General features: G+C 41.6%; 1 pseudogene across 1 annotated transcript in view; it reads left to right on the top strand.

Annotated features, from left to right (window-relative positions):
- The window catches only part of LOC145412989 (uncharacterized), a 191655-nt pseudogene extending 177168 nt beyond the window's left edge, over nt 1-14487 (top strand). The window contains exons 5-10 of the transcript XR_013899649.1: nt 1538-1717; nt 4498-4596; nt 7553-7615; nt 10513-10737; nt 12891-13104; nt 13861-14487. The product of XR_013899649.1 is annotated as an uncharacterized LOC145412989 (transcript). The remainder of the gene's footprint in view (nt 1-1537; nt 1718-4497; nt 4597-7552; nt 7616-10512; nt 10738-12890; nt 13105-13860) is intronic.
- Nucleotides 14488-14968: the final 481 nt, after the last annotated feature.

Below are 14968 nucleotides of genomic sequence, written 5' to 3'. Positions count from 1 at the left end.
ATTGGGTCTCTATAGGTGAGGGGGTCAGGTGAGAGAGAGAGAGAGAGAGAGAGAGAGAGAGATTGATGCTGGCCAACTTTTAATGAGCCCCTCACCCCTAATGGCTTTCACCATAATCACCCCAAAACCCCTTCACTACGGAGAGAGAGAGAGAGAGAGAGAGAGAGAGAGAGAGAGAGAGAGAGAGAGAGAGTCCGACAGAAACAAGCATCAAATAGGAAAGAAGATAACTGCAATGAAGGGATTAATGGAAATTTATTTCAGGTTATTTAAACGGAGGGATTAACGGAGATCTATCTGAAGCTACTGCAGGGATTAATGGGGATTTATTTTTACTTCCTCATCGTCGAATGGTAGAAGGAATACTTAAAGAAAACGGGGCTACGCAGGATATTTCAAATCCTACCCCCCCCCCACACGTCAGCTGATTAAAAACAAAGTAGAAATGAAATCAAAATACGCAGTCACTCTTCCCCTCTTACCCCTTCTTCCCTCTTGTCTCTCTCCTTCCTCCTCTCTCTCCCTTTTCTCCTAATTCCTCCCTTCCCCCACCCCTCCCTCCCTCCCTCCGTTTTCTTCTACTATGGTACCTCCCCCCTTCCTCATCCCTTTCTCTTTCCTATCTCCTCCCTCCTCTTCTCCCTCCCCCCCCCGATTTTTCCTCCCTATTCTCTCTCATATCCTCTCGTCATCTCCTCCCTCCTCTCTCACTCTGCTTCCCCCCTCTTTCTCTCCCTTACTTCATTACTTCAAGCTACTCTCCTCTACTCTCTCTCTCTCTCTCCTGTTCCCATTTTTCTCTTTCCTCTTTCTCCCCCCAACCTTCTCGGCTCCTCTCCCTCCTCTACCTCTTTCTCCTCTCTCCCTCAAACTTTTTTCTCCCCTTCCTTCTCCTTCTTTTATCCCGCCTCCCTTAAACCCCCTTCTTGCCTCTCCTTTCTCCCCCTCCTCTCTCCCACTACTCCCTCTCCTTCCCCCTCCTCTATTGCTCTTCTCCCCCTCCCCCTCCCGCAAACCTCCCTCTTCCCTCTTCCCTCCTCCCTCCATTCTCCCTCTCCCTCCTCTCCTAACGACCCATCCGCTAATGACTATAAATGACCATCTCCCTAATTACCCAAGGAAATCTTAGGTATGTAATTTAGCAACCAATAAACACTATAATTACGACTACACTTAACAGCTTCACATCATAATAACCACCACGATAAACACAACAGCATATCATAACAAACACTAATATATTTAATTGCATCTCATCATAATAAACATACTGATAAACGATAAATAATAAATAATAATAATAATAATAATAATAATAATAATAACAGTAGTAGTAGTAGCAGTAGTGGTGGTAGTAGCAGTAGTAGTAGTAGTAGAAGTGGTAGTGGTGGTGGTGATGATAGCAGTAGCATTAGTAGTAGTAGCAATAATAATAATAATAATAATAATAATAATAATAACAATAATAATAAATATCAATAGTAATAACAATGCCCATACATTTTATCTAACCGCAAAATCTGTTGGCACTACACAGGTGGACCCCTTGGATGCCGGTACGGACAATGGACTCACTTTCACATCTCCGAACTGGCCCACGTCTCCGGCGGAGCGAATCTTCAGGATCACCGCAAACTATCCAGACCATCCTGCTCACTCCTTCTACTACCCCACCCTCACACATCTCCCCAGGATCGCTACGTTTACTATCACGAAGGTGGGAGAGAGAGAGAGAGAGAGAGAGAGAGAGAGATGTCGGTACAATTATACAATGTGTCTCAGCTGCCACTGATACAATCCCCACTAAGAAAACTCTGAGGGTGTAATAAATAGTTTAGGAACGCTCTACAAAGCCTACCTCTAAAAAAAAAAAAAAAAACTAAGGCTTTAATATCAACTCCACGGCCTCCATACAAACTGCAAAGCCACAATATAATTTCAAAGCGTAATACCATAGCTAACCTAATACATATATACATACATAAGAAACCTGATACACAGAAAGTTTAAGGGCTGTGTTAATAAATTTTGAAAGGTTTATAAATCGTCTTGGCTAAGGTCTAAATCTAAATTCCATCATATAAAGCCTAAGGTATGCTGTCATATCAAGCGCAATAAATTAAGCCTTGTTACGAGCGAGCGAGCGAAGTGTGGGAGGGATGTTTACTCTCAGTTTGGAAATGAGCGGCCCGACACGACCATCATGCTATGCAGAAGCTAGCTATGCAGAAGCTAATAACTTTACTCACATGTGAGATGAAGTTGAAATTCTTTCTGCATGTGATACATTCAATCAACAAATTTTGTTTTCAACTAAAAACTCACCCACAGAGGCGTAGGAAAGTCTTGGAATCTCGAGTTTTCCAGGTGTGTGTGTGTGTGTGTGTGTGTGTGTGTGTGTGTGTGTGTGTGTGTGTGTGTGTGTGTGTGTGTGTGTGTGTGTGTGTGTGTGTGTGTGTGTGTGTGTGTGTGTGTGTGTGTGTGTGTGTGTGTGTGTGTGTGTGTGTGTGTGTGTGTGTGTGTGTGTGTGTGTGTGTGTGTGTGTGTGTGTGTGTGTGTGTGTGTGTGTGTGTGTGTGTGTGTGTGTGTGTGTGTGTGTGTGTGTGTGTGTGTGTGTGTGTGTGTGTGTGTGTGTGTGTGTGTGTGTGTGTGTGTGTGTGTGTGTGTGTGTGTGTGTGTGTGTGTGTGTGTGTGTGTGTGTGTGTGTGTGTGTGTGTGTGTGTGTGTGTGTGTGTGTGTGTGTGTGTGTGTGTGTGTGTGTGTGTGTGTGTGTGTGTGTGTGTGTGTGTGTGTGTGTGTGTGTGTGTGTGTGTGTGTGTGTGTGTGTGTGTGTGTGTGTGTGTGTGTGTGTGTGTGTGTGTGTGTGTGTGTGTGTGTGTGTGTGTGTGTGTGTGTGTGTGTGTGTGTGTGTGTGTGTGTGTGTGTGTGTGTGTGTGTGTGTGTGTGTGTGTGTGTGTGTGTGTGTGTGTGTGTGTGTGTGTGTGTGTGTGTGTGTGTGTGTGTGTGTGTGTGTGTGTGTGTGTGTGTGTGTGTGTGTGTGTGTGTGTGTGTGTGTGTGTGTGTGTGTGTGTGTGTGTGTGTGTGTGTGTGTGTGTGTGTGTGATCTAAGAGCACAGGTGAGGAGGAGGGGAAGAGGAAATCATACATTACCCTACATCCAATCCATCTACCAATCCATCTCTCGTCAGAGGAAGTTGGTTAATATAAAAAAAAAATGTGAGTCTCTTACGTAAACATCAGCGTAGCGTGATTCGTGTTGGGTCGTGTTTACATGTGGCATTTTACGTAAACAATAATAGCTTGAGTTTACTTGTGGACCTCTTACGTCAACATTAATAGCTTGTGTTTACTTGTGGACCTCTTACGTCAACATTAATAGCTTGAGTTTACCTAGGGGTCTCTTAGGTCAACATTAATAGCTTGTGTTTACTTGTGGGTCTTACGTCAACATTAATAGGCCGTGTTTATTCGTGGACCCTTTACGTCAACATTAATGGCTTGTGTTTACTTGTGGGTCTCTTACGTCAACACTAATGGCTTTACTCCTTCAAACTAACATCACGTCGACGTTTGAGGTAGGCATTTCATTCATTTACCTCCTTGACGGGACAGTTTTTACTTGTATTGTACTGTATTATTTTCTTTTCTTACTTCAGCAGTCCAGGGGAAAATTTCAGCTGCTAAACCGAGCGATGGTTAATTGGCAGCAGGAAGTTGTACAAGACCACTCCCTTTTTTTGCGCCAAGTTGGGGGAAGGAAGTTTTAATAAGGGGATGACGCGCCTCCCTCCCTCCCTCCCTTCTTCCCTTCCATATCTACCTCCCTCCCTTCTTCCCTTCCATATCTCCCTCCCTCCCTTCCCCCTCTCTACGTGAACAGAATTGGAGACTTTTTTTTCCCCTTATCTCCTTTTTTTTTTTCTTCTTCTTCTTTTTTTGTTCTGTCAGTGTAAAAGTCTCGTGGGAAACGGAGTTTGAGTTACTCGCAATTCGAAAAAGGAATCTTGAGTAAAAAGAATTCACTGGGGGGGCATTTTTGCCAGTTAATTCCCTAACACACACACACACACACACACACACACACACACACACACGCACGCACCGCTCGCTGGTGCGGTGGTAACGTTCTCGCTTGCCAACTGGTGGACGGGAGTTCGCGCCTCGCTCAGGTTGCGAAAAGTTTCACTGACGAAGTGGGTGGTTACTGACCCCCTTGAGCAAGGGGACGGGTGTGTGCGTGTGTGAAAGTCACAGCCTTGCCCTTAGATCGGACTATATGAGCTCTCAGCTCCCTTCCGGGAGGGTAAATGCTGACGATCACGACCATCAAGTGATCCTGACCGACCCGGTGAATTACACACACACACACACACACCAGAGAGAGAGAGAGAGAGAGAGAGAGAGAGAGAGTTAATTTACTGTAGACCTCTATAATACAAAGCTGTGGTTGTTGCCCCTCCGTAACTTAGTACAGCAGATGCCCTATTCGTTGTACAGGAGAAGGAATACAGCCTGAGGGAGCACCTGGACACGCCTCGCTCCCCCTACGACCTGGTCAACCTCGAGGACATCGCCTACAAGCACTTCGGCGACCAGGTGAGACTCAAACATCACACTACTGTTATAACTTAGTGCTTAAGATGGAGAGGTGGTCTTTTTATTTGTTTATTTATTTATTTATTTATTTTTTGAAGAATGGATGACACATATGATCTGATGTATGTTTTTTTTAATTCATTTGTTTTTCCTTCCTCTGTTCATCTTGTAACCAAAAATAAGATGGAGAGGTGCCCATTTTTTTAATTTTTTATTTTTAGGAATGAAGGACACCTGTAATCTGGTGTAAGGGTTATTTTCTTTTATTCATTTGTTTTTCCTTTCTCTGTTCATCTTTAAAAAAAAAAAAAAATCAAATTAACCCTTCAATCTGAGTACACCTGGACATTAACTGTGCTGAAAAGGGTTAAGGATCCTCGTCAGGTAAAAACGAACTGACGATAGCAAGCAATCTACCTGCCTTTTTTTTTTTTTTTTTTTTAAGCCAAACGATTTTCTATAACTTAACGGGATTACCTGGAGCTGAAGGGGTTAAAACTAATGGACACCTCTCCACTGATTCTTACCCAAATAAGAGTTCACCAAAATGAAAACTACCATGAATGAAATATTAGTTTTACTTTGTTCAATCACCTTTCTGTTCCAAACCAAGGCATCACTACAACCACCACCACCATCAGCACCACCACCACCACCACCACCACTATTAACATCACCACCAACACCATCATCATCATCATCACCAGCACCACCACCATTATCATCACCATCATTTTGACCCTTTCCCCACCTAAGGATGAGGTGAGTTAGGGTCCCCGAAACAAGGCAAGATAATACACGATACAGGGAGAACTATCAACACCATGCCAAACCAAACAGACCACACACTCATCCACTCACCATTCAGGCTCCGGGAATCCTCGCTCTACCACAGACCTTACCAACTGCACTTTTTATTTATTTATTTATTTATTCATTTTATTTATTTATTCGATGCACTATCAAGTTAAACAGGGGTGCCAAGAATGTTATATATGTTCTTCCTTTGTATATAATTCGTCCAACTTCATCTCTTCAGCTTCCCGATTAAACCCCATAAATCTTATATTGACACATAATTCACTCATTATTATTATTACTATTTAACTTCATCCCCTGTTAGTTCCTTAGACTCATCAGTTTCCAGATCAAATTACACAGCATACCGGCATATCATATTCTAACGCATTATTATCATAATTATTATTACTAATTATTATTATTATTATTATTATTATTATTATTATTAAATTATCTCGGGTGTTTTGGAAGTATCCTATAAAGCAAGTAAACTGTTGCTGCCGTCTTCGCGCATCTCACAGAAGAAACAGTCTGAAGATTTCAATTTCGCTTAATGTTATCAAAGTTTTCCAACAGCTCCACCAGCACATTAAAAAAATCACTACTCTCAAAACAGTGCTGACCAACACTGTGTGAGGCCATTTGTCTCAAAACGAGTGGAATATATATATATACACACAGTACATATTAATAACCCGATTCCCTCCCTCCTTCAAAAATTGTAATAAAGGCAAAACAACGATATCCCTGATACCGAAAGTATAAAATCTATGGTAGACGAAACCCGGATTTCATATGGCCAGCCAAAAACTAACAAAACTGAGTCAATTATACGCGCAGTTTTCTTCCTGTGAATTCAGAAAAATAATAAAATGGAAACTGCACACCTAATCCTGCGATATGCACGCCGCTACGAAAACATTACAAAGCAACAGTAAAAGTAGCAGCGGATAGGAGCTCATTTTACATCATGTACAGTACTAAGATATCAAGATGATATTTATTTTGTCCTCCTTCCCCTATTTTGTATCCTTTGTAAGTCTTGGAGACGGCTGACCCCCTCAAAAAATAGTGGGAAAATTATACAGCAGAAGACAGTATCAAGGAGCCAGACGAACAGACCTCAGAAATTTTGCACAAATCCATGTGCTCACTTTCCCCTATTTATGATCGTTTCTGTTTTATGGACAGGGGCAAACCCCCCCAAGAATCACTGAGGGGTTATATTTCCCACATATCGCATTATGGATGAGGGTCCACTGTACAACATGAAATAAGATACCAAGGTCATCTCTGCCCTCCTTTCACTATTTCTGAGAACTTTAATCTGATGGGGGGGGGGCTGACCCCCTTAAAAAATCATGACTGGAAAACTGTACATCCTGGAAGAACTTCGGAGTAACCAGACGAACTCACCTGGGAAATTTCACTCAAATTTATCAAACAGCCTAGGAGTTAACACGCACACACACACACACACACACACACACACACACACACACACACACACACACACACAGGCTGAATCTCGCGCAACGGTACAGGGCGAGTTGCCGAAAATTATATCACCCTGTTTCCTAGGACTAACAAAATAAAATAAAGATACGGGTAACGAAAAAATGTGAAAATTTCCGAACCCGGAACTCAAGAACCAACACAAGGCCATCCTCGAGAGCAAGACAGCGATAGGGAGGGAGAAAAAAAAAAAAATCTCTCAATACTTTTCGTCCAGGTTTCGAGATTTCGGCGAAGACACAGATAAAGGGAAGATGGAGAAGGTTAGTTTAACTTCTTACTGCGATGACTTTTTTTTTTTTTTTATACTGGAAATTCAATTCATTTTAGGAGAGACTTTTCGAAACTGAGGGGGTGAAAAAGGCTATAGTCTTTATTATCGCCCTCAGGACGAAAAATAATTCCTATGCTGGATAATATTGTCTGACAGTACCACAAATCAGAATAAAACAATTGTACTAACGATATTAACACTGTGAACTGGACATTGCAAAAAGATTAAGCTAACATAATACGTCATCGCAGAGTTTATGTACTGAGGAAACCACAGCGAGAGAATGAGATAGGAGGAGGAAAAGGAGGCACACAGGGAGGAAGGCGAGGGCGAGATTACTGTGTGGGTTGTGTTTTTTTGTTGCAGGCCGCGAGTGACTCCAGCGGGAGGCAGGTGTCCGCCGCCAGCACTAAGACCAACAGTATTAAGGTAGTCAGTCGGCGCGGCGACCCAAGGGAACTGTTGCCACATTCTCCAGAGCCAGACACAAGAAAAGAAAATCCCTTAGAGAAAAGAGGAAAAATTGCTAGTTTTTAACAACGCCAGAAAAGAAAACTTTTACATAAAAGATGCTAAATTATTTTACACCACTGCAAGAGCATCCTTATATATATATATATATATATATATATATATATATATATATATACAGGGAAGGCCAAAAGTAAAATTACTTTACCATAATATTAATTTCTTAACAGTTATTTACCAACTAAATAAAGTGTACACCAATTATATTTCAACTAAATTAAGTGTACATCAAGTAAATTAAAAATCAAGTTAAATCAAATATTCAAAATGACCCCCTTCTTCCTCTAAAGAAAACTGGCACCTCTTAGACGGAGTGGCAAATTCTTCACAACTCATAATCATTTTTCAAATTGTCCTATTCTGCTATTATTCTTTCTTTCAGTTCTTGAAGACTTCTAGGCTTTATCTTGTAAACTCCTCTTTGATAATCACCCAAACTGCGAAGTCACATGGCGTTAGGTCATGAGACCCTGGAGGCCACTCACCAATACCCCTTCTTCCAACCCATGTATAGAAAGTGTTACCAAGAAACTCCCGCACATTCCTACCATAGTGAGGAGGTGTACCATCTTGCATCCACATTAATATGGAAGCTGAAATATAACAAGTTTTTGTTGAAATATGACTGTGTTACTCAAATAAAGTAACTTTTGGCCCACCTGTATATATATATATATATATATATATATATATATATATATATATATATATATATATATATATATATAATTATACGGTATATTGTTACAACAGAACTGAGTATCTCGAACGAATCTTCTCGACTCCATTTTGGTATACAGCTCATTTAGTATTAGTCTTTACGGGACATATCGGGATGCATATGTTCTACTTGTTTACAAACAGTACTGAAGAGGAAGGCTCTGGAAAAGTTGAGATGGTACAGATCCCTGCCGACCGTGCGCTGCGCCGCAATATCCTACTAACCAATTCTTTGTTGTCATGTCGTAGCGCAGTAGCCTATACAGTACACACACCCTGCGGACCGCACGCAAACATTGTAGTCGTCATTTAGGCCCAGTGGCAAAGGACAGAAAGAACGAAAATTACCCTAACAATACTGACACACTGGAAGATTCGGTAGCTTTGGAACTGTAGGCTTAGGAAGCTATCTAGGTTTTTAGTTCACTGCCCATTCATTTGTCTGCATTCAGCCCGCTGTTTAGCTGCATGTCATTTTTGCAATGAATTTTGGTACCTAAAAGGGGTAACATACGTGCCAGAAATTATAAAGGGGCCATATGCAAAATAAATGGCCATGAAAATCCCTAGAAAGCCTCCTAATCCTACGTGAATAGTCTCTCTCTCTCTCTCTCTCTCTCCCCTAGTTACTGCTTAGATTTATACTATGCTATTACTGTACTATGTTTAGACGTTCAGTTGTGCAAAAAAAATCACTGTTGAAACGTGATGCAATAGTATGCTGATGTCGAAGAAAAAAATAAAGTCAAATGTTCCAGATACATTCGTGTAAACAAACTGAGGATAAACAAAGACGCTGGGATTTGATGATGGTTTCTTTCTAGATATCAGCATAAGTTATGGTAATGTTCTTTCTAGATATCAGCATACGTTATGGTAGTGTTAAGTTTTCTGTAATAACCTAATTAGTCGTTACTCATTAGACGATGCATTGTTGTTAGTATTTACACTTTGATGTTTCCTGTTATTAGCATTTACATCTATTAGATTTTAGATGTTTACTGTTAATGGTACTTCTGTTTAGATGTTAAGTAGTGAAATTTACGCTTGTCAGTAACGTTATATGGACTGGGATTTTTAACATTCTAATCATTCATCTTTACACAAAGAGATATACAGTTCTGAGAACGTGATTTGTTCACAATGTGTGTGTGTGTGTGTGTGTGTGTGTGTGTGTGTGTGTGTGTGTGTGTGTGTGTGTGTGTGTTTTATCTGCTAACATAAGAATTTCCTTAATTACCAGCGGCGTATTTAGGGTGTGTGAGGGCTGGGCCGAGTGTAATGTGGGGCCTTGCACAGACTGTTCTTTGATTATGGATGCTCCACCTTCCAAATCCGAGTTGCAGCTTGCGAGCGCAAAAATAATTCATCCTGATATTATCTCTGAAAACAAAATTATGCGCATAAAAATAACTTAGTTTATATACTGTATAGTCATACTTAAGGGGCCTTTTCTGGCGTGGGGACTTAAATGGCCCTGGCGGCTCCCTAAATACGGCCCTCTGCAATGTGTCACATATACTGTTGTGTGTGTAGTCAATAAGGAAGCTCTGTTGTCTGGTCTGCATGTCAGAGCTGTATGTAGTCTTTTGCCTTTGAGTTACAGCCTCGTATGACATCATACTGTTGTAACTACGTGTTGTTTTTGTTGTAGTTGTTGCTGTCTTCTTGAGATAATATCCTCAATCTGTCGTCCTGAAGTTGTACTGTAAAGTGTAATTCTTACACGATTCATCGACTGCATATTGCTCCCCTAACATCAGTCTACCTATTGCTTTTGCACACTGTTTTGGTTTCAGTGTTTTTACCTAAAGGAACCAGTAATGTTTAAAATTCCTTGATATTTAAGGTCTGTCAATTTTGAGGTTTATATAATATGTCCAAAGGTGCTGGTAGTACCATATTCAGAATTTCAGATATTATCGTATCAACTTCTACTTTTCATTAACCTACATCCTTTCACCTTTTCTGTCAGATGAAGGTTAATTCAGTTCCTTCATCTTTCCCGCCACTACAAATGTGAGTCCAAACCCTATTTTTCCGAATGGCCTAACAATTTCCCTTCCCTGCCCCAGAACCGGGTGTCCTACGTGACGTCAGTGAAGAGCCTGAACCGCCCCTCCGCCACCAGCCAGACCCCCGCCTCACAGGCCAACTCCACCGACAACGCCCCCCACCAGCGTCACCGCAGGCCCCTTACTGACACCTCACCCCGTCCCCCGCACTGGGTGGACGGAGTGACTGAGCCGGGGATCCACAATTCACAAGACAACGCTATTCCCGCCACGAGAACAGACAGGGTGGGTTATGGTGACGTATATGGCTCTGGAGATTTCATATCACCCTTCACAAGTGACTCATTCGTCACATTATACATCTGTATCCCATTCCTGCATTTTACTTCCAAACTCAAGTACATTTTTTAAACACCACAATAGACCACACTTCAACTATGGGAGGTCTGTAGCATTAATCATTCATCACACGTACATTTTTCAATGCACACCTTTCTAATTCCCTCTTTCGGCTGACCTTTGCTGTAGCTTCCTGAAATGCTCAGAAGCTTAACTACGAGCGCAAAAACCTAACTGCAGGCTTAGCCCACTATCGTCAATGTTTATAATTTACCTCAGTGCGTACCTGGTCATGGCTAGTGACAAAATGAGCTTTTTTTTTTTTTTTTTTCAAGAAGGTTTGGGGGCATCGCCAGGGGGTCGCGTGGCTATGGCCAGGAGCTTCCCTTCTCTCTGTCCAGCGGTAGAACAATCTGTTGTTTCTATAAGTTTACCCTAAAATTTTAATCCATATCGTTTTCTTCCGTTACTTTTAGATGTGAAGGCAAACCTAAGTAACTATAAAAAGGAACAGCGAAGTATAACAATCGAAACTGATCCAGCCACAGTATTTCAAAGCAGTGCAATGACAGTAACAACAAAAACACCACGCATTTACAAATGTAGCGCATTGTTGTGATGGTAATGTGGAACTAATCACTGACCTCTACGTAGGCTACAACATTAAGGATACATATACTTACGCACTCGATCGTCAGCAGTGATCCTCCCGCATCAATAAATACTGTATATCTAAACACATAACACGTCATCCACTGCATAGCAACACTCACCAACCAGTGAATGGTAAGGGATGCCGAAGGTAGAAAAAGTGCAAATGTACCAGGCCTGAAGGGAGATATTACGGACCTATCAATTGACATTCCTGAAACTGAAAAATATTTTTATAAAGTTTATATTGTATTTCTGAATTGTTTTAACCTTAGTGACGTAAAATACGGACTCAGCCATTTTGCTTCAGGTTCACCTGTAATCCATTAAATATGTTACTGTTACTACTCATCATGAAATAAACCCTTTCATCTCTCCCGTTTTAATCCAGAGAGTGACTGCTACAATAACTCATTTTTCTTGGGATTAAAACTGAGTGAAATACCTACACGCATCCGCAGCAACTGAGTCAAGCCTGATTATTTTAATTCACTAAATGCCAGTTTCCCTCATGATCACAGCTGTCTGATGTTAGCCAATATACAAAGGCCTTGTGTCCTTATCAGCAAAAGATCTTATTTTCATTTACTTTTTTTATGTGACTGCCAAGATTCTCTCGGACAAACTTGCCAGATGCATGGCAGAATAAATACCAATTACATCCTTTAATCCTTACAGCAAAAGGGTTATATTAGATCATCTTTACGATTCTTTTGGGAGACAGTAATGCCTGATGTTGGCCTGGTTTCATTCCTACCTGCAGCCATGCCAGCAGAAAGGTTGCAGAATCTTAAAACCATTGACTGATGTTTCTTTACACGCGTCCGTAGCAACAAAAAGGTCAGGTATCATATTTGTCGGTCAAAAAAAAATTCTAACAAATTCTTTTCCAGGTTTCTGACTTAAGCAAGAAGGCAGAAGGCAAAGAGAGGTGAAGATGAGAATACAAAGTGTGTGGCTGCATTCCCTCCTCCCCCCCCCCCCAAAAAAAAAAAAAAATGCTCCAAGTTCTTTACAACCAGCAACTCCATTCCATGACTTCATCATGAGAACCTTGATGGAGGGCAAAACTGAAGAGACAAAGGGCATAACCTCATCCCATCAGGCAATGTCATATCCAGTGTTTAATTCTGTACACTGTATGCTTGCTTTTCATCATGAGCCACATATGGATAATCAAGAGGGAGGTGAAGTTAGGGACACAAAGGGAGTGAAAATGAGAAGACACAGGAAGTGTCATAATCCCCTCTGGTGGTGCAATGATCCATTTGTGCTCTAACCATTCAAACTCAATTCCAGATCTCTGTCATGTGGATTTCAGTGGACAGCAAAGACAGAGAAACAAAAAGAGTGACCTCATCCCTCTAGAACTACATCTCCTCCAACGGTGCATTATGGAATACAGACATTAAATCGAAAACATTAATGATGGGGATTTTTAATTTTAGGTCTCCATCATGAGCAATTCTGTGGATGGTGAAGATGGGGAGACAAAGGGAGTGGCCTCATCCCCCGAGAACCACATCCCCTCTGGCAATGCAATGGCTGTGATCGATGACATTGTGAAGAACTACCAGAAGGAACAACGCAGGAAGAGAAGGAAGCAGCGCAGGAAGCAGAGGAGGGAGGAAAGGAGGCGCAGGAAGGGGGTCAAGAAGATACGTGAGTACAGACTGTCCTTGTAAGCCAGGGATATTCCAAAATAGCCTAATCACTGCTGTTTTGCAGCATTATGGTGTCGGAGAGTAATGCTGTCATGTAGTGATACCAATACACATGACTGGGTAATGAGGCTGCCCAGATATACCGTCATCCCTCAGACCCCTCCCTCTCTCCTTAAAGGAGGATGGTGGATAGCAGGACAGCTTTGGCCAGCAGCTCACCAGGTTCATGTTCATATGAAACGAGGATTGCAATTACAGTACTGTACTGGAGTACTGAAAACAGAGAAACTGGTAGATCAGCATTATAGGTAACTACAGAGCTTCAGCATGATAAAGTTTCTCTAGTATTTATCGTGGACTAAACAGAAGAAAAAAAAAATCTAAATCAAGTCTTCCTGTAGAAAAAAGTGGGAAATGAAGAGAGAGAGAAAGGATTGGGGAAGAGAGAAGCAAGGAATGCCTCATACTTTTATCTGCCCTTTTTGTATCACATCAGCCATTATTTTTCTCTTGTGACTCTCCTATTTCACTGAGGATGTTGCCAATAGTTCCAGCAGTTTCATATACTATATCTCCTTCCTTATTTGGGGGACCTTGCCTCACCCCATCCTTGGGAGAATGAAAAAAGTCTGGATGGCAGTGATGATGATGTAACTTCCCCCAGATAATCTGTACAATATCTCCACCTCACATATCACCTGTACTGTTACAACCATCCGTTCATCCCTATTATGTTCACTATCGGTTCCTACAGGTCCCCCGCGTGATTGCCGTGTGTCCGAGTGGTCTGAGTGGTCCCCATGCAGCAAGACCTGTGGCATCGGTGAGCAGACTAGGACCAGAACAATCCTGCGTCATGCCAGAAGGGGCGGGAAGGTGTGCCCTGTTTTGGATGAAACCACCTGGTGCGGTTCTGCCAGAGCCTGTCGCAAGACCTACTTTGACTGGTCTTAGGAAGGTGCAAAAGAGGGTAGAGTCTTTACTGAGTTAGAGGAGAGGATAGTCAAATAAGATAATATAGTAGCAGAGACGAGGGGTGGCCTTGTACAATAATGGGTAGAGTTCTGGGATTATAAAGGTACAGGACAAATGAAGTTATTCTGTAGTTGATGGGATGATAAAGAAAGGTACAGGATAAATGAAGTTATTCTGAAGGTGATGGGTTGATAACAGTACAGGGTAAATGAAGTTATTCTGTAGTTCAGAGCAAAGAAGATTCCTGGTACAGAACAATTACAGAGAAATTCATGTGCATAAGAGCCACTTCACTTACACAAGAAGTGCTCCCAAAATTAAGATACTATAGAGATAGCACATCATCATCCCAGCACAATGTATACAATAAACTAAATTATTGCTGAAATCATGTCTCCCAAACTTAGCAGCACCTGCTGTTCTCATGTATTACAAGTTCATAGATTGTGGAATAGCATCACTTTGTCCTACAGTCAGCATCACACTAATCCAACCTCATGGTAGGCTATAGGCCTGTCATGAAATTTAGCTGAAAAGCAGTGACAGTGATAGATGGAATGTGTCCTGGTAACTGTGTTGGTACAAGCTTGAGCCTTGTGTAGATACCCAGGAGCATTTATGTATGAAGGCAGAACAAAGTGAAAATGAACACAAAGAACAAGAGTGAGTTGAAACCCTTGGGAGTAAGAGATGAAGAGCAAGGCTGAGATAGAAGAAAGGGAGAAGAATGGATTGACTGCAGGAGAGGAGGAGTGAGGAAGGCAAAGGATCACTAAGATAAACACTGACAATAAGACAGAACAATAACTGTATCTTCCATGTAGTCGTGTTTAGCAAGTTCTGCCAGGTATCGTAGCCAATGCATCTCTTTGTTTTTCTATGATTTC

The sequence above is a fragment of the Coenobita brevimanus genome, chromosome 94 (genome assembly GCF_032717465.1).
Source record: "Coenobita brevimanus isolate Jiangsu-jjx chromosome 94, ASM3271746v2, whole genome shotgun sequence".
NCBI classification, from domain to species: domain Eukaryota; kingdom Metazoa; phylum Arthropoda; class Malacostraca; order Decapoda; family Coenobitidae; genus Coenobita; species Coenobita brevimanus.
Note: the sequence above shows the minus strand (reverse complement) of the source record. Positions and strands in the feature narration are given on the sequence as shown.